General features: G+C 36.2%; 1 pseudogene; it reads right to left on the bottom strand.

The window, feature by feature from the left end:
* Positions 1–6,448: 6,448 nt before the first annotated feature.
* LOC114493624 overlaps positions 6,449–26,009 on the bottom strand; it is a 55,608-nt pseudogene continuing 36,047 nt past the window's right edge.

The following is a 26,009-nucleotide window of genomic DNA, read 5'->3' as shown; positions in this document are numbered from 1 at the left end:
TTATTTTTAGAGAGGGAAGGGAGGGAGAAAGAGAGAGAGAGAGAAACATCAATGTGCACTTGCTGGGAGCCGTGGCCTGCAACCCAGGCATGTGCCCTGACCAGGAATCGAACCTGCGATGCTTTGGTTCGCAGCCTGGGCTCAATCCACTGAGCCATGCCAGCCATTATTTTATCTTAACATGATAAAATAAAATCTGAGAACGTTATGCTGACTTGGCCTCATTCTGTGAGACTTTCCAAAAAAGGGGCAGGAACTGAATGCAAGTATCCACAGGTGTGGTTTAAGAGGTCCAGCTGCTGAGGGAGTCAGCAGGAGGTAGACAGAAGCAGCCTCCGTGGTTGGAGGCTGAGGGCCCTCAAGGTGAATCCTGTTACAAGATTCACGTGCTATATCTTACTTTTGTTTTTGTTTTCTTAAACCTGTAAAATACCTATTTTGTAAATGTATTTTGAAGATTAGTGAACCTTTATAAAGGATTTAACACAGTTTTGGGGTTGTAATAGAAGCTAAATAAACGGTATCAATTATTATGGTTATTGTGAAAATGTTAGGAAGAATCATCTTGAATCTCTATAAAACAATTGGCACTGATGAGCTACTTTAATTAAATGCACTGGATTGAAGTCTGGTTAGCTCAGCTCATTTGAGCTACTCCTCAGGAGGATGTGAGGCAGAAATTCAAGAGGAGAAAGGTAAAGACCTTCAAGATTTTCAAACAGCCTACTTCTGCTCCATCCAAACAGGCTGGGGGGTGAGAAATCATATTGTGTTTGAAACAGAATATTTCTAAAACATCTATATATAATCATATGTATCTGTTAATTTTACAATGCTTATTTTAAATTTAATTTCATTGTAATTATGTACATAAAGGAAACAATATTCTCCCAGTTTATTGACTTCCTAAATGATCCTTGGTTACTGCTGAAAGCTGCATTGGGTGCTTTGCATTCATAAGGGTGTTACTTAATAGAGTATTATTTATTTAACAAATGACTAAATAGTGCAACTGAAGAAATAACTTGCCAAATGTCCTCAGAATGACCATATATTTTAGTAAAGATTCATTGATTTAAAACTGTTTGAAACTTACCGAGGTTCATATTTTCTCACATTTTATCTGAGAAATGCACAATGTTTATTTGTAAAATGGGGATGAATTTTAATATTGCATTTCTTACTGCTGTGGGGTTTAGAGTTGACTTCATATCATTAAATGCATGGGTGAATTAGCGTATTTATTTGCATGTATGATATATCTGTATTTCAAAGCAAACATTTCAAAGGAGCACCAAAATATGTATGTAAAGTTTGTATTTGCCTCCTAGTAATGTTAGAGAGAGAGTATGCTCTACACAGATCTGGGTTTATAAGAAAAAAAATTGGACTTCTTGGAACTCCATTAATCAATTTTCATGGGCATACATGTAGGCAGACTTATATATGCAAATCTTACAAGTGTCTACGACATAATTTTAAAATCTGACAATATATAGGAAAGATCAAATTCTACCCACAGGTGACTTAATATTGGTCAAAACAATGCCTTTGCACCTCTGTATTTATAGCACAAAGCCAAGAGACACAGGGACAAGCATAGTTTGTGAAACAGTTACACACATTTCATTTTATAATGTACACACTCTACAGTAAACAGCCTGAGACCAAGAACATATTGGAAATGGTGCCAGAGGCCTGGTATGCTATTTCAGTTATCTATAAATGTAAGCTTCTTTAATTAAGCACAACATGGTCTCATTTTTTTACATGCTTTTCCCTAGATTTTGGTTCTTAGTTTTTATTTTATCATAACTATATTTAAACACATGAGGGCCTGGTTTCACTTTGGTGTGTGCGTATTCAATTCCCATGGAAGGTAATGGGGGTTGTGAATACCTATAGAGGAGAGACTATACCTGCAGCCTCCAAAACAAATTAAGAACAATTTAAAATGCCCTGGAGTGATAAAGAGCAAGTTCAAGGGGTCAATCAGAAGGTAAATATAGTATGTTTTAAAAATTATTTTTGTGAAAACTCTGTGGCTTTGAGGCCCATGGGAGGAATAGATGGGTGTGAACAGAATGAAAGGATAAAAACTAACAATTATGCCTAGGGTAAAAGTGTAAATGATAGTTTACTTTAGCAGAAACCATGTGCATGGTAACATATTTTTTATGAGAGCTATTTGTATTTCCAAGAGCTATGTAACCATTGTTTATCCCTCGGAATGTCCTTGTGGGGTGCGCATTTCCTACCAGTCGCCCTTGTGTGACAGTGACATGCAGATGCATTCAGTTTTGAGGATCTAATATTGTAAGGGGTCAACTGACCTACTGTCGGTGTGCCCCTACTCAAATAAGAAGTCAGGGAGTTGGAGGGGGCTCAGAACTTGCCTCAAATACTTGAGTGGCAGAATTTGGACTGGATTTTGTAAGGAAACATTCTATCGTGTTATCTAAGAGACACGGAACACATTTGTTGCCATGTACCATGCCTACCTCTTATCCTCCCACCTTACCCACTTCTCTTCCATAGTCAACCTGGTCATTAGTTATCAAGGTGCCAGGAAAATACACACTCGGAACATTAGTCTTGAATGCTATTTAAATATTGGCAAGCCTACTCTCTCCTTAAAAAGTAGCAGAAAATATTAATTCACTAAAAACAAATACACACCTTCACCCCATTCCTGTTACAGCAACATAACAAAAATAACCTAATGACAACACCAGTTGCATAGCATAGTATATACCACCTATTCTGATTGGGCATTATGTAGTATAAAAACCATTGAATTAAAGTCAGAACACCTGAATTCTAGCCAGTGCCTCTCAATTCTGGCTGCCATTAGAAACATCTGGTAAGCTTTAAAACACTACAGATGCTAGAAACACCCCTTGCTACACCCAGGCGTCTAATTCAGTTGGTTTGTGGTAAGGATCAGGCCTCAGTATGTTCACAAACTCCTCAGATGAGTTTACTACTCTACTTCCCATTCTATAATACCAACTTTTTGTTAATATTTTTCAAGAATTCACCCCCTCTTTAAGCTTCCGTTTTCACATCTCTGAAAGTGGGGCAGCACATACGCAACCTGTTTGTCTCACATAGCCTTGAAGGGCAAATGGTGAGATGATTTAAAAACTTGTGAAAGCTCAAACATGCTGTATTCATGTGAGATGATGACGATCAGGTTAACATTCTTGTGCTTTAAAGAAGTAAGGCCGGAGAAACATTGGGAAAACTTTTTCCTCCAATCTCCAATTCCCTTAATTTTCTACATTGGTTTCTTGATAAAGCTTCAGTCTATTTCTACCTGAGTATATGTTGGGTACTTTTTTCTGTATAATGTTTGCTGATTGATCTCTGTTAACTCAATGGTAAAAATTGAGAGTGAGAAGTGTGATATGTGTGTATGTTTATGTTTATGTGCATATGCACACCTGCACGTTTGTCCACTCTCTTGTTAGATTTAAACAGTGGATAGTGATAAATATATAAAAAGGCAATTGGCCAAAGCATGTCATAGTATATTCATTCATCCAAAAAATACTCTATTGAGGGATAAATATGTGCCTGTCTCTCCACCACCGCATAAAAATAGATGACATTGTCAACACCCTGAAGGAATTCACAGGCAATTGACAATGACAGACAAGTAAACCAACACTTACAATACAGCATCATGATGCTGCAGTTGAAGATTTTTCAGTATCCTGAAGACGTCTGTGAAGAGAACTGAAGGGCATGAGAATGTGGTCAGGTAAGACATGAGAAGATATAAAGTCTGAACTGAGTCTTGGCAGACACAAGGAGTAAGGTAGGTGGAGGAAGGGGATGGCTCTTCTATGCAGAGGTGAAAGTGCAGGAAGAGAAGTGAAAGAATGAGGTCCATTCCGGGAAAGTTTCTGGAGTTTATGTAACTGCATATGAGAATACATTTGGGGAACTGAGTGTGGATGTGTAAGGAGAGAGAGGTAGCCAGGAGCCAAACCCAAGTGGGTTCGCAATTATTATTCTGAGTGCTGTGGGGTTACATTTTATTTACATAGGGGTATATGGATTGGATTGCTCTTTGGGAAGTTCACCCCAAGAATCATGGGGAAGGGAAGGAGATAGGCTAGAAGGTAAGAGACCAAAAGGATTCATATAGAACGATGTAGTCTGGGCAAAAAAAAAAAAAATGGTAAAAGATTGAACTAAGGCAGGAAGGTGATCAAGCCATTTTACAGAGTAGAATTAGTAAAATTCAGCGATAGATTAGTAATAATCATATTAAACATGTTTTATTGTTGTTCAAGTACAGTTTCCATTTCCCCACCAAAACTTTCCCCACCCCCACCTCCCACCCTCAATCCTGCCCCCCTTTGGTCTTGTCCATGGGTCTTTTATACATGTTCCTTGATGACCCTTCCCCTTTCCCCCCATTATCCTCATCTCCCCTCCCCTCTGGTTACTGTCAATTTGTTCTTTATTTCAGTGTCTCTGGTTATATTTTGCTTGCTTGTTTGTTTTATTGATTAGGTTCCTCTTATAGGTGAGATCATATGGTATTTGTCTTTTACCACCTGGCTTATTCCACTTAGCATAATGTTCTCCAGTTCCATCCATGATGTCACAAAGGGAAGGAGCTCCTTCTTTGTTTCTGCTGCTTAGTATTCCATTGTGTAAATGTACCACGGTGTTTTGATCCACTCATTTACTGGTTGCTTCCAGCACTTGGCTATTGTAAACTGTGCTGTGATGAACATTGGGGTGCATAGGTTCTTTTGAATTGGTGTTTTGGGATGCTTAGGGTATAATCCCAGCAGTGGAATTGCTGAGTCAAAAGGCAGTACCATTTTTAATTTTCTGAGGAAATTCCATAGTGTTTTCCACAGTGGCTGCACCAGTTTGCATTCCATCAACAACAAAACCAAAACATGGATAACAGAATGGCAGATTGGAACAGTTGTAGACTAAATAATGCCTCCCTCCCCAAAGATGTTTATGTCCCAGTCCCTGGAACCCTGTGAATGTGTTACTTTCTATTAGAAAAAGGACTTGGACTTCACAGATAGGATTAAGTTAATGGTTTTGAGACTCTCCTGAATTTCCTGGTTGGGCCCAATGTCATTATAAGGATCTTTGAAGAAAACATGTGGAGGATCAGAGTCAGTAGTAGGAGATCTGAGGATAGAAGCAGGAGTTTGGAGTGATGGGAGGAAGGGATCTCAAGTTAAGGAATGTGGGTGACCTCTAGAAAAATGTAAGAAGGTGAATTCTCCTTTAAAGCATCCAGAAAGAAAACATCCTTGCAAACACCTTGATTTTAGATATCTAACCTCCACAACTAAGTTTTTGATGATTTGTTACAGCAGCAATAGGAAGCTAATAGAGTGACTTTCCTTGCCACAGTGCTGGGTGAGAGACAGATAGAATAGATATCAAGATACTCAAGTGAGTGTGAGACACTCCTCTCTACCCTCACTCCCATGTATATATAATTGGAGAAGTTGCCTTTGGGAGGGGATACTTTCTAATCACAGCCTAGTGAGGAGTGCTTTGTGGACATTATTTGAATAGCTTAGGAATAAATACCCTGTTTCTAGAAGGTACAGGTGATTCACATCTGATTGTTGACAGATAAAGCTGTGCGCTGGATTCCAAATGCTACCTAGGGAATCTAGATGGTGAAGGAAAGGCTAACTGACCACTTGTTTGTGGACCAAAGGAGACTGCTACTCTACAAAAGCTGGATCTTTAGGTTTTCCACATTCTTTCTGTTCATCTTACCCAACACTCACTAATCATTGAACTAGAATAGTCCCTTAAATTTATTGCCTTCTGCAATTGCTACATAACTTTTTATTGCACTTTGATGTTAGAGTCTAAATTTTTTGGACACTATGTTCTCTTTTTTTTTGGATTCTTCCATAATGTTATTGGAATACATCTTGAAGTATTTTTCTTTATAACGATATCTATGAGAAAACTTTCGGGGTCCTCATATGCGCAAAGACATTTTTCTTTTTTTTTTCCTTACATTTGATTCATAGTTTGGCTATGTATAAAATTTTAGGTTCAACATTATTTAACTCTAAAACTTTAAAGACATTATGTCATTTTCTTCTAGCATCAGTAATGAGATTCCATTCTCATCCATACTCTTTAAATGCCTATTCTTTTATACTGGAAGCTTTAAAGAAATTATTTTGAAATTTTTATGTCAGAAATATTACAAAGTATGCCCAGCTGTAGGTCTTTAAAAAATTCTTTCTGCTTATCCTGTTGTGGCACTTTTGATCTGTGGACTACTCTTCTCCAATTCTGGATATTTTATTCTACCTATTCCTTGATTATTTCTCCTTCCTCCCTTAAAAAATTATTTTCAGACTCAGTTATATAGATAATAAACCTGACAGAGTAATCTTTTATGTCTTTTAAAAAAACTCAGCCGTTTTAATATTCTTTTACAGTAGACTAAGCAGTTCTCTGGATGACCACAGACATGTGAGCTGTGTGATAGCACTCAGAAACATCACAGTAAAGAGGGTTTCCTGATTGGTGCATGGTCTTCAATAATTATAAGGAGTTACTTGTATGAACCTGCTGTCAAACCAGTAAGACTGTGTTTATGCATCTGTTATTTTCAGGATTGTTGGTACTTGGGCATACTTTCCCTAGATTACTTCGCTTCCTTGTATCACAAGGCTCAACTCGCTCACGTTCACCTTGATGACAGTACCTTTGGTAGTAACAACCAAGGTTGTGTAAACTGGGCATGGGGGATTAATCTTTATACCAAGAAATGGTGGGCAAAGGTGGCTTTCGGTTCAGGAAGTGTTTCATGGGCCTTCTTGAAATGAAAGCCTGTTGGCCTAATGAACCTTTCATATTTAGGTGGTTTTCGAGTATAGCCACCTCCAGTGAAGCAGACTTTAGTAACCATCCTCTTCCATGCTTTCTTTCTCTTTCTTGTTCAAATAACTTTTAATAACTTTGCTTCTCCTTGGGCATGGACTTTGGGCTGAGACACTTTCCAATTTTTTGCTTTTTCTTTTTGTGTTTCTTTAATCACATTGGAAAGTACTTTAGCTGGGGACTGTCCCTCTCTGTCCAGTAGATATGCAGGTACTGCTCCTTGTGGAGTCTTTTCATCATTCTTTTGTATGGTGTCTCTCTTTTCATGCATCTTGATGGTCTTTTTCATTTGTATTTCCTCAGAATTGCAGGGTTTATGGTAGAGTTTAGTCTTCAGACCAATCATCTTTTCTTTGCATTTTTTGAATGATGAGCCTCTTGGTCTTCCTTCTTCCTCATTTTCTCATGGTAATCCAAACAATATACACAGCACTTACTGTGTAACTCAATATACTTGTTTTGTGGATGGTTACATGGCCAATGAGCGGCAAGGTGCAGTCTCCTGAGTGGGAAGAAGCGCTCAACATTTGGGTCTCAGAGACTCATGAGCTGACTCTACACAATTTGAGTCGGGAAAGGACTAATTCTTTTTTTATTTTTTTTAATACTGGAATGAATGAGCATATTTATGTATTTATTAATACTGTAATGGTGGGCTAATTCTTTATATCTTAGAAGTTTTTCCTGTATTTGTTACCCACTTTTTCCTTTTAACTTTTTATGATGTATTCTCTACTTGTTTTAGTTATTCTATTGAATTCTTTATTTCAAGTATCATATTTTTAATTTCCAAAACTTTTTTTGAAAGATTTTATTCATTATTCATCTAAAAATGAATAAAGAGAGGGAGAAACATCAATGTTGGGCAATCCAGTCACTACCCTGAGAAGGTCAGACCAGTGACCTTTCAGCCTGTGAGATGAAGCCCAACCCACTGTGCCACACCAGTCAGGGCCTCTAAAAACCTGTATTTTTCTGTTCCTCTTTTCCATATCTGTATACATTTTTATACATGCATTATTATCTTGAATCTCCCTGAAGATGTAATCAACATTTTTTATAAACTATTCTATTTACTAAATAACCTCTCATTTCACATTAGCATGAATTTCTTAAGAAATGTCTTTGGTATAAACACTTGGGAAAGGGAAGAAGAGGGAAGAAAACAAGACTGAACAGAGGAAGAGGTTAAGTTGCAAAGCAATCTCAACTGAGCTCTCAGCTGAATTTGGGAAGTTCCAAAACTGGGATGGTCTTTAGAGTCTCCCCAGTGTAGAGTGAGGGGGTCAGGACTTTATATAACCATGTTGATCAGTCATTGAATGTAGGCTGCTCTAGGAAGGGTGTGATCTTGGGTGGGTGGATGTCTCTTGTCAGCCAATGAAATTCTCTTACAGATTACTGCTGGAAGTTCTCCCAGCAAAGGAAGGTGACTGTTCATCTTAGCATCTACCACATCTGGTTTTTGTTTGTTTGTTTGTTTTAAGGTTTAGTTGTTAGATTCTACTTGCTCAGCTTTTTTCTTTCCCCTTTATGGTATTGTTTTACCCTCAAATGTTTGGTGAATTTCAGTTTTCATTCATTTTACAAAATGAAAGTCTAGGAAGTTAATATGGATAACACTGTTTTAATAATAAAGCTGTTCCCTGAATGCAGAGCTAACAAAGAACTCTATGCATGTGATTGGGGAATGCAGTTTGGTGAGAATCACTAGAACTATCTGGCGATCCCAAATGCTGGAATGAGGTGCCATTTCTGCTAGGCACTTGAGACAATTTTAGAATGTCTTTAAAAATTAATTATCTTAGGGGATCACTTTGTAAGTTATATAAATATCTAACCACTATGCATACACTGAAATGAATATAATATTGAATGTCAACAGTAATTGAAAAAAATTAAAAAAGAAACAAATGAAACAGTCATTTAAAGGATCTGATTTTAAGCCTTGGAATAAATGTTAATCCTAAATGCCATACAGATCTCTCGGGGTGGTGAGAGTGGGGAGCTGTCCACATTCCAATATTGCCCAAACTTATTTTCCATAGAAATCACCTGGGACTCTTGTCAAAAATCCAGAATTCTGAGTCAACAAACCAGATTCCCCAGGGAAGGGTCCTGAGATTCAAGACCTTTTTTTGTTTTTTATCCTCACCCAAGGACTTTTTCTTTTCTTTCTTTCTTTATTTATTTACTTACTTACTTATTTATGTTTACTGTTATTCAATTACAGTTGTCCCAATTTCTCCACTGATACTCTCCCCTAGCCACCTATACCCTGCTCCCACAGTTACTCCCCACCCTGTTGTCCATGTCCATGGATCCTTTATACATGTTCCTTGACTAGACCCTTTCCCTTCTTTCCCTCATTATCCCTATCCCCACAAGCTGGCCACTGTCAGTTTGGTCCTTATTTCCACGTCTCTGGTTCTATTTGCTCATTTGTCTGTTTGTTCTTAGGTTCCACTTACGTGTGAGATCATACAATATTTGTATTTTGCCACCTGGCTTGTTTCACTTAGCATAATGCTCTCCAGGTCCACCCATGCTGTTGTGAAGGGTAAGAGCTCTTTTTTTTTCTTTTCTGCTGCATAGTATTCCATTGTGTAAATGTACTATAGTTGTTTTTTTTTTTATCCACTCATTTACTGTTGGGAACTTAGGCTGTTTCCAGCACTTGGCTCTTGTAATAATGCTGCTGTGAACCTTAGGGTGCATGTGTTCTTTTGAATTGGTGTTTCAGGATTCTTGGGTTATAATCCTAGCAGACCAGTAGGTCAAAAGGCAGTTCCATTTTTAGTTTTTTGAGGAAATTCCATACTGTTTTCCACAGTGGCTGCACCAGTTTGCATTTCCAACAGTGTACTAGGGTTCTCTTTCCTCCCCATCCACACCAGCTCCTGTTGTTTGTTGATTTGTTGATGATGGCTATTCTGGCCAGTTGAAGTGGTACCTCGTTGTAGTTTTAATTTGTATCTCTGGTGGCTAGTGATATTGAGCATTCTTTCTTATGTCTATGGTCCTTCTGCATGTCCTCCTCAGAGAAGTGTCTGTTCAGGTACTTTGCCCAATTTTAAATTGAATTGTTTATATTCCTGATTTGAATCATATGAGTTCTTTATATATTTTGGAGATCAAACCCTTGTCTGAGGTATCATTGACAAATATATTTTCCCATAGAGCTTGTCCCCTTTTTATTTTGCTGATGTTTTCTTTAGCTGTGCAGAAGCTGTTCAATTTGATGTAGTCCCATTTATTTATTCTTTCCTTTATCAAGGACACTTTTTCATTGCTTTTGCAAATATAGGATGTGAGAGAGAGAAACACTGATGCAAGAAAGAAGCATCAGTTCATTGCCTCCTGTATGTGCCCAGACCAGGGACTGAACCCACAATCTTGGAGGGCAATGCTCCAACCAAGTGAGCTGCACCAGCCAGGGCAAGATTCATTATCTTTAACACAAATAACACATATTTCATGATCAGCCCAGGGTGGCAACAACACCTACATGCAATCCATCAATCCACCTTCCCTATTCAGCCATTCACCCATCCACCTCACTTCCACTCTCTGTATCCACTTCCTTGAAGTTTTTCTGTGGCTCTGCAGCCAGGAACAGTGCTTTTGTTTATGTTATATTTTTTTCCCTATGTTTCTTTAAAAAGGATGATCCTGCTTTTGTTTGTTTATTTATATGATAGCTTCTACCTACTTCCTATGTTACAGAAAGTCATCAAAGTCTCTGCAGTTCTTGTTCTCGGGATTGTTATCAAATCATTTTCTGTTGTACTTTACTGTTTCTTCAATTGATTTTTAGTAAAGAGAGAAGGTAAACATTACACTCAAAATACCCTCTTGAATCAAACCTCAATAATCACACCTTTGAAAAATATCCTGAGCTAGGTTATTGCTAATGTATAATATGACAGATTGGATATGAGGGTAAGGGAGATGGAGCAGTCTTGGGTAACCCTCAATTGTCTGGCTGTAGCAGTTGGGCAAATTTTTATGTTTACTAAAAAGATTAGAGGAATAAGAGACCATTTTGCTGGGAAAAGATAATAAAGTTAGTTTTTTACATGTTCAGTTGGATATTAAGGAAGAGATCTGATCTGGAAGTGTGTACCTGTGAGTCATTCATTCATTCATTTGTGAATTTGCATATATTAAACACCTTCTTATTATTTGCCAGGATACAAAAGCAGAAATATCTTACAGGGGATACAAACAAATAATTAAGCAAGTACAATAAAATATGACAAGTACAATAGTGGGGAATATATGAAATGCATGTCAACTCAGTGAAGATCACCCCAACTCAGACCTGGTGATCAGCAAGGAACTGACATCCAAACTGAGACAGGACAAATTGGATGAGTCCTATAATGTCACCTAGATATGGAAGTTATTTTAGAAAGAATGAAGAGCCAGTGGGAAAGCTGATAGCCAGAAGAGAATACCAGTAGGAATTTCTGTATGACTAGTTCTTAGCAGGGAGGAAGGCAAGAGAGGAGGCTGGAAAGGCAAGAAGGTTGAGTTGATACAGGATCTTATACAATGGGAAGCCACTGAAAAGTTTTAAGTAACCATTCTAAAAATGAATCTGGAACCTTAGAAATAGCTACCACCTAGTGGTTCTCTAGCTTTGTTCTGCATCTAATTAACCAAAAAAACTTGTCAAAAGTGCACCTATTATCTGTGGCATAGCATTAAACCCTTTACATGTATGTCTACTTTACATCTATTATCTCTGACACGTCACAGTCTCAGACAGGGAGGGAATTTATACTCCTGAGGTCATATTGCTAGTAAGTGCTCAAACTAAGACCTGAACCCAAGCAGCCTGGCTGTAAAGTCCCTGCCTTCTCTCACTCCTCACTGTGTCACCTCCAGGTAAAAGCACTGTATAAAATAGACCCTTGAATTTCACAGAGGATGTATTATGAAGACTTTGAGAATGCTGAGATTTACAATGCTACTGTAGGAAACCATTTGTTCTTACCCATACCCAGGGATTTTAATTTAGGAGAACAGAAGTGGGCATAGGAATCTGAATTTTAATAGGCCTAAAAATATTGTTTTGTGGTAGATGGTTCCCTGGCTCTGCTTAGAGTAACTTGAGACTAGAGAAGAGATCTGATGTCAGTCCCTTAGAGCTGAAGACTCCATAAAAATGACCAACAAAAAATGTCTGGAGAAGCAGGAGGTAAATTTCAAGAGTTTTATTGTGGAAAAGGAGAAAATTTGAAGAGAAAAGAGTTTAATGATATGCTGTGCAGCAGGCAAGAAACTTTGGGTAAGAGCTGGAAATTGCCCATTGGGTGTGGTCACGAGTTCATTGATAAGGCTGATACATTTCCCTCCAAAGCCACAAATCCTGCTTCAGAAGAGCTTCTGCTTCTGGTTGTCCACACTGCATGAAACCAACCCTAATAGTATTTCCATTTTTCTCACATTTCTCTCTATTTCACAGAAGCAGTTAACATAGATTTTGGGAAGGTCATTTCTCTATAGCTTACCTTTAGCATTGAATTTCAACTATTGCATAGCTCCGAATGGCAGAATCGCTTAAATATCTTACAAATTTGCAGATATGCTCTAGGACTTGACACTTTAAATATGCAAAGATTGTTTGTTTTGATAAAGCACTACTCAAGCAGCAGTCTCTTTAGGTGAGAGAGTCTACTACCCAAGATAATTGAGCTTGAAGAGAAGTGAACTATGACTTAAGACAAACTCTGTGCCTATTTTTAAATGTAGGCAACCAAAATTCTCACAATTGAAGTTTAAACTGGCAGTGGGTAATCATTGTTTTGGAATATTTAATGCTTTCAAAATCAAAATAAACAGACTCTGCTTTGAAATTCTGCTGCCTATTCAGGCACCAATGGTAAGTAATATCCTTTTTCCCCCCAACATGCTGAAATGTACATGTCTGATTCCTAGTGCTTTTTGCCTAGGAATTGATTTACCTAATAAATAGTGTTAAATCTCTACTTAACTTACTTTCAATTATATGTTTCTTATTGTAACTCTAACAGTTCCAATTTCTTCCTAGAAATGAAAAACATTTCTTCTAAACTGAATTCCAAAACTACTTAATTATTCTTCAGCCATCCTTCCATTTTATGTTAATTCACATATTTATCTTAAATTAGAGGTTCCAAATCCTCAGCCCGAAAGATCACTTAGAAGTTTTAATGATAATAAAAATAAATAACAATCATTGAGCACTTAGTATGTGTGGCATTGTATTATGTTCTTTACATATCCTTTAAGCCTCGTGGTTTTCCAAAATGAATGACACCTATAGTTCTAAGGTCATATAGTTAGTAAGTGCCAAAACTGAGACTTGAACCAAAAGAGTCTAGATGCAAATCCCCTTTCTTACAGTTGGAATGTATTGCCCCTTACAGTTGGATAGAAGCATTGTATGAAATAGACCCTTAAACTTCTCCAAATCTGTCTAAGAAAGCTTTGAAAATTCTGTGATTCGCAATGTCACCAAAGGAAACCATTTACCCCATGAACAGCAGATGGTTTCCTAAACCCATTGGAGAGCTTGCTGACTCTCCTACAGACTATCCTCATTACCTGCTTTGTTCATCTTACTCTAATATCATTGTAGATTATGATGATAGACTATTGAGTTTACTAGCTCATTTGTTTAATTCACTCAACAGATGTTGAACATGTGACCAATAAGACAAGGTCCTTGTCTTCAAGGAGTGTATAACCTAGGGGAAGGAGCAGAAATCATAAACAGAATGATAAATGTATAAATATCAAGAGTTTGGCAGGTTATTTTGTGGTTTTCATATACATGTATGTGTACATGAAATGTTCATATACAATGTTGAGTTTGTAGAGCCACTCAAACAAAGATGGCATCTTTCAGATGTGAGAAGAGGTTAATTTAAGAGGCTGCAAAAGGCTTTTATTTGGAAAGGGCTGAGAGCAAACATTCTAACAAGATGGGAATGCCAAAGAAAAATATTACCTTTTGCAAGGACAAGAAGAAGTCATATCAAGGATATGTTATGCTATGAATTTTGTAATATTGAGAAAATAACATCTGGACCACTAAGTTTCTTTGATTTTCATATTTCTGTCAGGTGAGAGATGGAATAACCTGACAATCAATGGTCACTTCTATAATAACCTGAGTGAGAATTTCAAACTTTCATAAGGAAAGGAAGAGTAACAAAAGTTCATTCTATAGTGTTGCTTCCAACTCTCCTGTCTACAGTTGTCTTCTAATATCATTCAATCCTTCTGAAATAGCCTCTCATGTATCGCAAGACTTTGGGAATTTAAAATTTTTTAATCAAACTCTGCAGATTATCAAACTTATGCTTTATGATTACTGCCATTAGAAACCAAGTAAAAAAGCAATTTTCTATTTCATTGCTTTTATTAATCATGGTATAGAGCCTTATGTTTGCTTCTAACTTTAAATTACTCTGTGTTCTATATTTGGGTGTGGGTTTTAACTGATCTCTTAAAGAATTATCATAACAGTCAAAACTGTTTTTAAGAATTCACCAGGAAATCTGAATGAAAGGCCCATTAAGTGATTTTTTAATGGTAACACCTGCTTAAAATACAAACTATTGTGTTAACAGTTACCATCAGCCAACCTACTAGAAAGCTTAAGTTAAGTGCTACAATAATATCCTTTTATAAAAAACTTGAAGTATAATTATCTCTAGGTTATTTTCAACATAGTCTATTTCAGTTACTAACATTTATACTTTGTTCACATTTATTAATATACTGATTTTACAGAAAAATTTAATTAAGACCATGATAAAGAATCAAATAAAAATAAACATTTTGAACTTCAGAAAAAGTATTTTTCTTAACAATGTGTGCAAAAAATTCCTCACTTATATTTACACTAAAAATATTCACCTATGCCCTTATTCATTCAAATTGGAAAAACAATTAGGTTGTCTGTATAATACAATTTAGAAATCATTTGAGAGAAATAATAGCTTTTCTTTACTAAAAGAATAAAAACAAACTTTTCTGTTATTTTTATATTTTAGCAGTTTAAAAAGCAATATAGCTCTGAAACTGATTCTGAGTGTTCTCTCTAGTACATACTAGACATGTTTTCAACAAATTTATTAACCTAACAAAGCTCTTACTTTCTTATTTGTAAAATGGGGTAAACACAATTATTTCACAAGCTTGTTCAAAATGTCAGATGAGGTAATGCACATAGTGTAGACAGTGTATATAAACAAGGAAGTCCTACACACATTATATACACAAATACCCTCATAAAACTTTTTTGATTGGTGAACTAGATTTGTAGGAAAAATCTAGTGAATTGATATTTATAAAAGAAATATTTTATGTTTTAAGATAAAATCCTTTTAGGAATTTCTACAACTCAATTATATAAGAAAAGGGAATATGTATAAATGAAAAAGCCACTGTACTGTAGTAGGAACAGAGCATAATCTATCCAGGAATTATGCTGGATAGCAGGAATATTTCTTTAATGGGACATTGATACTAGATCTGATCTTTTATCTCAAATAACCCTTTACTATTTCAGAAAATATTGATTTTAATGATAGGTATATTTAAATTAACAAAAAGTAGTTGTCACCCTGCCCAAGTTAGAGATTTTATCTTGTTTTTTGATCTGCTGACATTATGGTGTCCCAGCCTTCCAGAGTGTGCTAGGCAGTCACTGGGTGAGGATGGAGGCAAATTCAAGAAAAGACATCATTAGTACCCTTTAGGAACTTATTATCCAGTTGAGGGAATGCACTCAACACTCAAAATAAGGAAAAACGCATTTATGAACCAACATGCCAGTGAGTGCAAATTGATATAAAAACTCTGCTGGTCTGAAAGAGAGATAATGGACCCAAATATTTTAAATTCAGATTGTTTTCTGCTTGGGTATGGTCTGTAGTGGTCATTCTCAATGTGTCTGCATGGCTGTCAAAAGCATGATTTGAAATGTTCCCATCTCACAATTCATTTCTCTTCTATTCCCTGTCTTGTTATCCTTGCCCCATCAATTAGACAAATTGTACATTTGTAGGGTGATTCATAGTCTAGCTTATATATTTTCATACTTGCTGCAAAAAATTACATTTACTCTCTTCTATGAAATAAAGAGGGTTCTCTTTCAACCAAAGAGATAGTTTATTTGTCTAGACTAATTATTATAGTAATAGCATTAGGCAGGAACTCTTCTTTTGTTATACAACATGAAAAGTTCTATTTGATTCTATTAAATAACTAAATACTATGATTGACCCTAACCATACTTTCAAAGTTATAGCTTGTCTATCCATAGAGCTTCAGAAATGACAGAGCTTAATTAGTTCTAACAAGCTACTCCTGGTGGACCCTGCTTTATCTGTCAGGATAAGATAAGATAGGTCCCCAGATTTTGGTCTCGGGTCTCTTCTTTTTAAGAGTATTTATTTATTTATTTTTAGAAAGAGCAGAAGGGAAGAAGAAAGAGAAACATCAAAGCATGAGATAAACATTGGGGACCTGACCCACAACCCAGGCATGTGCCCTGACTGGGAATCAAACCGGTGACTTTTCAGTCTGTGGAGTGATACCCAACCACTTAGCCACACCAGTCAGGGTAGTCTCTGGTCTCTTTACTTTAAAAATTATTTAGGACTCCCAGAAAGCATTTGTTCAAGTAGCTTATAACTGATTTTTACTTTATCTTAAAAATTAAGGAAAATTTGAAAATATTTATGATTTTTAAATGACAATAATAAATCCATTATATATTTTTAAAATATATTTTATTGATTATGCTATTACAGTTGTCCCAATATTTTCTGCTTTGCCCCCCCCCCAGCTGGTACTCCTCTTCCCTCCAGCAATCCCCACCCGCCTTAGTTCATGTCCATGGGTTGTGCATATAAGTTCTTTGGCTTCTCCATTTTCTATACTATTCTTAACACCACCCCTGTCTATTTTGTACGTACCAATTATGCTTCTTAACCCCTGCACCATTTCCTACATTGTCCCACTTCTCCCTCCTCACTCCCAGCTGATAACTGTCCAAATGATCTTCATATCTATAATTCTATTTCTGTTCTGGTTATTTGCTTAGTTTTTTTTTAATTCAGTTGTTGGTAGTTGTGAATTTGTTGCTATTTTAATGTTCATAGTTTTAATCTTCTTTTTCTTAAGTCCCTTTAACGTGTCATGTAATATTGGTTTGGTAATGATGAACTCCTTTGACTTTACCTTGTATGGAAAGCACTTTATCTGCCCTTCCATTCTAAATGGTAGCTTTGCTGCATAGAGTAATCTAGGTTGTAGGTCCTTGCTTTTCATCACTTTGAATACTTTTGTCAGTCCCTTCTGCCCGCAAAGTTTCTTTTGAGAAATCAGCTGATGGTCTTATGGGAACTCCTTTGTAGGTACCTCTCTGCTTTTCTCTTGCTGCCTTTAAGATTCTCTCTTTAATATTTACCATTGGGATTTTAAGTATGATATGTCTTGGTGTGGCTCTCTTTGGGTCCAGCTTGTTTGGGACTCTCTGTGCTTCCTGGACTTGTATGTCTATTTCCTTCATCAAATAGGGAAGTTTTCTTTCATTATTTTTTCAAATAAGTTTTCTGTTTCCTGCTATTCCTCTTCTCCTTCTGGCATCCATATAGATTTCAATGTTGGTATATTTGGAGATGTCCCAGAGGGTCCTTAGACTATCTTCATTTCTTTGAATTTTTTTCCTTCTTGCTGCTCTGGTTGAATGCTTATTTCTTCCTTATGTTCCAAACTGTTGCTTTGAATCCAAGCTTCCTCTCCTCCACTGATGGTTCCCTGTAGATTTTTCTTTATTTTACTTAGTGTAACCTTCATTTCTTCCTTTGTATTGTTGCAGTACTCAGTGAGTTCTTTGAGCATCCTGATCACCTGTGTTTTGAACTTTGCATCTGATAGGTTGGTTATCTCCATTTCATTTAGTTCTTTTTCTGGGATTTTATTCTGTTCTTCCATTTGGGCTATATTTCTTTGTTTCCTCAATTTGTCAGTCTCCCGTGTTTGTTTCTGTGTATCAGACAGAACTGCTTTGACTTCCTGTCTTAGTAACATGACCTATTGTAGAAAAGGCACCTATAAATTATGTAGGGCAGACCCTTAGGTAATCACCATGGTGGGGCAACCTGCTTCACTGCCTTGTGGCTCTGTATGGGGGGAGGGCTCAGAGAAGGGACAATGTGACTGCCTGGTTTCTGGAGGTTTGTCCAGTACTTGCCCTGTTTCCAGCCACTTCAGCCACTTCCCATATGTGACTGGAGTCCTTTCAGCTATTGCCCTGGTGGAAAATTCTAGAGCAGGTGGGTTTGCGTATGTTCTAAGTCTGTGTGGACCCTTTAAAAGGAGTCTCCTGAAAACCTGGAAGTTTCTTCTGCCACTCTGGGTCTCACTGGATTTCGCAGCTGGAAGTCATGGGAATTTATCTTCCTGGTGTTGGAAGCCTGGGCTGTGTGGTCTGGCCTGGGGCTGGGATTGCTCACTCCCAAGGTATCCCTCCTAATTTCTTTCTACCATACATGAATGTAGAACCATTCATTCCACTGCCATCTCTATGGCCCCTCTCCTTGTACCCATTTGGATGGATATGGCTTTAAATCCTTGCTTGTTGGACTTCCATACAGCTTGATTTTCTGATGGTTCTGGTGTTATTCATTTTGAAATCTAGTTGTAGTTCTTTCTATAGTTGCATGAGGAGGTGAAGCATGTCTACCTATGCCTCCATCTTTAAATCCATTATATGTTAACATAAACAATACATTTTTATGTAAACTTACTAAATTTTCCAAAATAAATTAGTAGGGAGGGGGCCATCACTATTGATTTTAAAACATCTCACCCTGGCTGGTGTAGTTCAGTGAACTGAGCACAGGCTGTGAACCAAAGGGTTGCCGGTTTGATTCCTAGTCAGGGCACATGCCTGGGTTGTGGGCCAGGTACCCAGTGGGGACCAAGTGAGAGGCAACCACACAGTGATATTTCTCTCCCTCTCTTTCCCCCTCCATTCCCCTCTCTCTAAAACTAAATAAATAAAATCTTTAAAAAATAAAATAAAAATTAAAAATCTCCTTAACCATTGAACTCTTATATCAGCTTCTGTATCAGTTGATTGCAATATAACATATCATGTAGAGTTGGACATCTCTTTTGCATTTGTGAGAGAATGAGAACAAAAAGGGAAGTAGCATCTTCAACTATTATGATGTAATTCTGACCTTACAGATCCCAAAAGAGCTTCAGGAATCCAAGGGGGTTTCTAAACTGTTAGAACCACTGGGCTAAGTTATACTGTGATAACATAAAATCCTCAAATCCTAGTAGTTTGACCATGAAGTTTTCTTTTTCTTCTTTATCATTCTAATTCCATTGTGCATCATTTGGACATTTTGCTCATGTTATTGTGGCTCTCACTCTAGGACCCATTTTGGTAGAGCAGAAACTCATTAGAACATTGCTGGCCACTGTGGCAAAGGGAAAGAAAGCATTCAAAATATAGGCTAATTCTAAAAGCTTCCCCCCAAAATGACACATTACTTCTGCTCACATGTCATTTGCCAAAGCAACTAACACATCCCAGCCTGACTTCATGAAGGCAAGGAGCTATAACATTCCTGTATGGACAGACACAGGATATTAGTCAACAGTAATACTGTCTACTTTACCCACTAACATTTTTCAAGGCACACTTAACTCTGTTGTGTCAAGTCATTGAGTGTGCATAGATTTTGATCTTGGTCAGAGTTTAGTAAGGTAATCTTTATCTTTGCCTCCAAACCTGTTATTTTTCTAGGATTTAAGAATTCTACAAATACCTGGCATACAGTTAGTGTTTAATAAACATTCATCAAATAAGTGGGAAAACACTTTATAAAATTTCATTTAGACTTTGGCATGACACCGTTTCCCTAAAAGTACAAGAATGATATATCCAAATATAGATCAGGTTAATTTGGATCTTGGAAGTGTTTTATTGATAATTTAGCTCAACCCCATCATTTAACAGATAATGCAGTTGAAATGGAAATAACACCATATTAATCATAAAAATGGAAAGAGAGTTGTGTCCAGTGTTATGAAAATGGCATTGAGTTTTGGGGGGGGGACTCCTAGGTAAGTCCTGATACTCAAATGATATCATCTTACAGACTTCTGCATCAGAATTGTATATTGTCCAATGTCTAAAAATTCTAGGACTCAAAAAAGTTAATGGAATTTCAAAGCAACTGTAGCTTAAAAACACTTACTCACTTTGCTTTCCTTGAGGTGCCACTGGAATAAGAATTCCTTGCCAAATTTTTAGTTCTCCTACAGGCTTGTTTCGAATGCTATTGTGTTGACTACTTCAACTGCAAAAGCCATTTTCTAAAAGCAATTATGCTCATAGAAATATCTTGCAAATGATAGCAAGGTTATATACTACAAATTGCCAAGATGTGGAAGATTGCTCCCACCTCCCAGAAATCCAATTAAACATTTGTATTTTATTTTTATTAACTCTAGAACTTGAATTGCCAAACTTAAATAAAAAATATTGACTGAATATAGACAAACATACAGTATTTCCTTTTCCCACAGTAGAGTAAAAATTAATCAATGAAAGAAATAGATACTTATATTCATAACATACTTTGCTCCTAAGGAAAATATATTATTCTAATTAAACTTTGCAATAGGCCAGTAGGTGTAGGTAGAGAAAAGACAAATATTCCCTTTACAAATATTCAAAAAATCAAAGTGGAAGCAGGTTAACTGGAAGCCAGAAGTTTCACAGTGTGTCACTCACAGAACCAAAAAGACTTGATGGTGCTTTTTTCTCCCAAGATGGTGCCCCAGACATGTAGCCACTGTGACTGTGGTTATACATTTTGACAAACAACAAAAATTAGAAAAGCATCTTGCTTAAAATATCTGGAATGAAATCTAAATTGTACATATGACAATTATGTTCGCAAAAAACAAGAAATTGCTTCCATTTTCAAAAGCATTCTCTCCAATATTTTATTTTCCCCATATTCTTTATGTATAAAAATATCTATTGTCTAACTTCAAATAAATGCAGATATAACTGTGATATAAAGTAGCATTTATGCCACTAGTGCCATTAAAAACCCTCACATGTGAATGGGTGTTTAATTAGGCTGTATTAGATTAATCCCATGTCTCCATTGGTTCTAACAAATGAAAAGGTATTATGCACTGTCATGGGGATAGACATTTAAAGCCCAGTGTAACTTTCATATTTTTCCATGCGATCGGTCAGCCAGGACTTTCTTCTAATTTGATGAAAATTTGGTTTGTAAATCAGAAAACCTTTTAATTGCAAGAAATGCAAAGCAGGAGTCTTTTTTTGTTTTGTTTTTAAAGGATTGACATTACCTTTGTTGTTTGATACATTAAAGTGAGACCCATAAGGGACAGCTCTAAACAATAAACTTCATATAAAATAGATAAAAGCTTCTTCCTTGGGCCTACATAGAAATTCAGACAGAGGCTTAGAAAGATCAACTCAGTACTTCTAATATGATAATATTGCCTAGGTATCAGTAGAATATTTGTTATAAAAGGTCTTAAATGTCATTTTCTAATGTCATTTTGAGGTAATTTTAACCACTTTTAAAATAATTGCATACAGATTATGGTTATTGTATAAGAAAAGACTTGCTTCCAATTTAAGCAATGGTGGGAAGTTAAATGTAAATGTAAGTAGGGAAACCTAATTTTTAAATCAGAAAAATATTTCACTCGACATGTAAGTTTTGCTTTGTCACTGTACTGTATTCCGTTCAGTAGAACAAAGACCCGATGCATAATGAGCCAATGTAAATGAAGTCAAATCAGCAAAAGCATAGTGGGGGAGGGGAAGGTGTAAAATATGACAGTCAGTATAATGACCAGGGAGTAGAGAATTTAAATGTTTAATGCCTACACATTCAGATTCGTTTTTGTGTCATAGCTTTGAATGGGTAGACTGAGGTGCTTGAAAGTCCAGAATGAAAACATCCCCTGGACCAAAAGAATTATTAATACTATTTAATAGCACAGATATGATCTGCACTCCTAATCATCTTCTTTCTACCACTCCTCTAACCCACCTCAGAATAAAAAAAAGAAAGATGGTTATAATTAGAGATAATTAGGGAATGCTGTTAGTGTTTATTTGGTGCTTTCTCTCCCACCCTCCTGCACTGCATGCCAGCTTCCCATCTCCCAGCCATGATGGAGGCTCAGAACACAATAGGAGCACAGCAACAATATGAATTGCAAATACATGTATATCTTTCTGCACAACCTATCTTATTGACTCTTAATAAAATGAGTATCTTCTGAAAAATATCCTGAGCTGTAAATTGCTTTACTACTCAAGATGGGCTTTGAAAAAATACTACACATGCCTTACAATCAACTACACAGAGTTGTGTTAAACAGAATTGCTTAGCTCTTGTCTGTAAATTACTCCCCACCCTCTCCAATAAAGGAATGAATCTTGCTTAATAATCTATGCTGCTTAGTATGCGTTATAAGTGTACATGTGAAAATCTTCATATTTTACCTATCCCCCACTTTAGAACTACAATAAGCCTTCATCATAATGTTCTCATGTTTAACATTTCTCTACATAGATAGTGTGAATTTTCCAGAATACTGACATATAGATCATTGAATGCAGTGTCCCCCACCATGCTGTTTTCTCTCGTGTGAGTCCCAAACTATGGCTGCCGTCAAAGGTATTCATAAATTCGTTTTGCTGTCTAGGCAGTTTAACACACAGTAATTAAACTGGAGCTATAAACAGCTAGGCATATACGTGGACTTCTCAGATTTTAATATTACAGTAAACTAGAGACTATTAATTCTTGAAAATAAGTGCATTGATAATATGAAGGTGGGATTCTATTTTGGGGGGAGATAGGTGGGAAATGAATGAAAAATTATTGTAAAGTCAGTTAAATTAGTAATTTTAGTGTTAAGTAATTCAAAAGAGTTTGTGTCTTTACAGATTTAGAAAAAGAAAAGATTTCTTTGCTACTAGTGGTGTGTATTAAAACATTTCTGTCAAACTATCTCCATGTATGGGAGGGGGGTGTGTTGAGGGTTGGGGGGAACACAGGAACCTGGGTACTTGCTTTGTGAATGTTTAGGCTTTTTGCAGGCTAGAATCTAAAGAAGAAATAAAATCCTAGCCTTTTACCTTTGAACCCTTTTGTGAAATATCTTAATGCTGCCAAATGTGAATATAGTGAACTTAATCAGTAAATTTGACTGAGATTTATGAACTTTTTTATTCTAAATGCATTTACATATATACAAGCACATATATGTACATAAATTTATTTTATTACATCCATTTTACACAAACTGAACCTTAAGCAGTTGAAGTACTAAAAAAAGCCAATCAAAATACTCTTCATATATCCTTAAGTCCATAAACCTCTTTAAATTGTCTCTTTTAAAAAACAGCTAAATTATGGAAATGCAGACTGCATTACAGAATATTTGCCAGTTATATCTTGATTCTTATTTGAAATTCCCACAAGAATATAGGCATGACAGTAATATAAACCATAGAAACAGGCAAAAAAAAAAGTAGAACACAGGGACTTGTAAATAAATCCATGAATATCAAGAAGCACAGATGCTAAGATTATGCATTTTTACCAGTACAGTTCGGTGCTTGTAAACTATAAGGCCAGACATTTGTAAGATGCAGTGTAGCTGGCCCTGCAAGGCAGGGAGGGAAAGGAAAGACACTGAGAAAGGTGGGGAGGAGGGAAAAAGGGAGGGATAGTGAGTGAGAGAGAGAGAGGGAGGGAGAAAGAGAGAGAGGATTGAGAAGGGGGGCACACATAGCCAGACACAATAACGCATAATAATGTTAACATTCCTGCATGTCTAATGGCTTAAATATGCTGTGTGCCTCACTCTGGCCCCACACAGCAGCTGATGTCAAAGAACCATTTAATATTTTATCAATAGTCCTCCTTTGAACCCCCCCAAAATGTTCCTATACAAAAAGATTCAGGGGTTTCCAAGCATGGAAAAAATTAAATCTCTTGAATGGCAAAATTTTAGGACACGACGTATTTGTGAATACCTCATGTTCCACAAGATTCACACCATTCTCCAACTCGTCTTACATTATTTACATCTTGGCAGTGTCAACATGTCTTATTTACCAAGGAAACAAAGTCATATTTTTAGCATGTGTTTTTTTCACATTAGAAATGCATAGCTTTATTTTTTTAATGTAAAGTAAGTGGGTTGATTGAATTATTGTAATATCAGTTGGACTTTTATGGGTTTTTTGGGGGGTGGAAAATATTGTTTTCTAGTTTGACGGATACTATGCCTGTAACAAAGAATGACTGAATTGTCTTAACAAAGAAGATGAAGGCTGTATGTGTTGGTTACAATAGAATAACCACCTTCCAGATCTCTTAAATCCACAATATATGTAGTGCGGGTCCTGAGTGGCTTTTGTTTTCAATGTCTTTTGTAAGCTTTTAGGGTTTTTTCTGCATCAAATGTCAAGTTAATTTACAGGGCGCTATTACTGATATGTTTCCTTGGTTTGTGGTTTTCTGTGAAAGGCAGGCAGCTGAGACCAAGTCTTAGGCTGGGGGGAGGGGCAGCCAGTGAGCCCATAACACATACGCTGTGCCAGGCTCTGTAAATTGGCTGCCCGGATGACAGCGGGCCCAGGGAAACCTCCAGTCTTCATTTGCATGCTGAAGAATATCCAGGATTAAACCGGACTGATTTTCATACAGGATTTAGACCTGACATTTATTATTCGGTTCACAGACCTCTTGAAGGAAAGTTTGTTTTCCACTCATAGATGAAAAATCTTCTAAGATAAATAAAGACTGGCTTAGCACTAACAGTAAATAAATATCTTTCCTGTATTTCTTATGAATTTATCATATATGATTACCAGACAGATGTTTGCCATCAAATTATTATATTTTCCTCTTTAGCAATTCTAAAGGAAAATATCTATCAAGGCCCCACTCAGTATTTATAAAATATATCCACTTAATTTTGGAAGCTGATTTTTCATAAATAAATTTAGAGACAGACACTTGCTTTTAAGAACAAATTAAAACAATATTGGAGTAGTAAAATACTCTGAAATGCTTACTTTTACACCTGCTCCATGTGTTTTTATGAGGACAGAGAAGATTTTGGTTGTATTGTAAGTATCAATTACTTTTATATAAAACATGAAAATTATAAATGAATGCTACACATGAGCCCTATCTACCAAATTTATAACATAGATAGTTCGTTTTCATTGCCAGATAGATCCATAAAATATTCCAGTGTCTTTGAACTTTTAGGTATCAGTTGTTTATTCATAGAAACATTTATAATTCAATACTTTGGCAATATTTTGACTAAACCAACGTTTAATTTCTAATGTTCTAACAAAACCTATTCAGACACAGTACCAATATGAAGAAATATGGTAGAGTTGCTTTACATTTTCTGGAATGCATTTTTTATGTGGGCCAGAGTAAAGACTGAAAATACTGATCAGGCAGGCCCAGAGGAAATTTAGTATGCCTCATGTATTAAACACAACAGATTTTTCAAATGCATTGGAAATATACTTTATACATGAAAATATGTAAGGTAAATAATACAAATGTCAGCAATTAAATGTATTATTGTTCCTGTTAGTGCATGTGGAATAAATATTGTAAAATCTGCTACAAATTTGAATTTTGAATGTGTCAGTGAAACTTTCGAAAATGTGTCCCAGTATTGGATTTCTTTATGGTATAAACTTATTCATCACAAATCTTAAACATGAATGGTATGGGATGTATTCTTTGAAAATTTTGTTTGCTTTAATATTGTCCTTTATTATAAATATACATATTGATCACATTTACTTCTTCAAAACAACTTATGATTATTCTAAGTAAGAGGTATATATAATTAAAGTTTTAGACAGACTATAATAGTGAACTTTTTATGGAGAGATATCAATATCACATATACAATTCAGATTGTTAACCAAACATTTAATAAATGAACAAATGAGTTCATCTGCCTTTGCC

This window comes from Phyllostomus discolor, chromosome 3 (assembly GCF_004126475.2).
Source record: "Phyllostomus discolor isolate MPI-MPIP mPhyDis1 chromosome 3, mPhyDis1.pri.v3, whole genome shotgun sequence".
Lineage (NCBI taxonomy): Eukaryota > Metazoa > Chordata > Mammalia > Chiroptera > Phyllostomidae > Phyllostomus > Phyllostomus discolor.
Note: the sequence above shows the minus strand (reverse complement) of the source record. Positions and strands in the feature narration are given on the sequence as shown.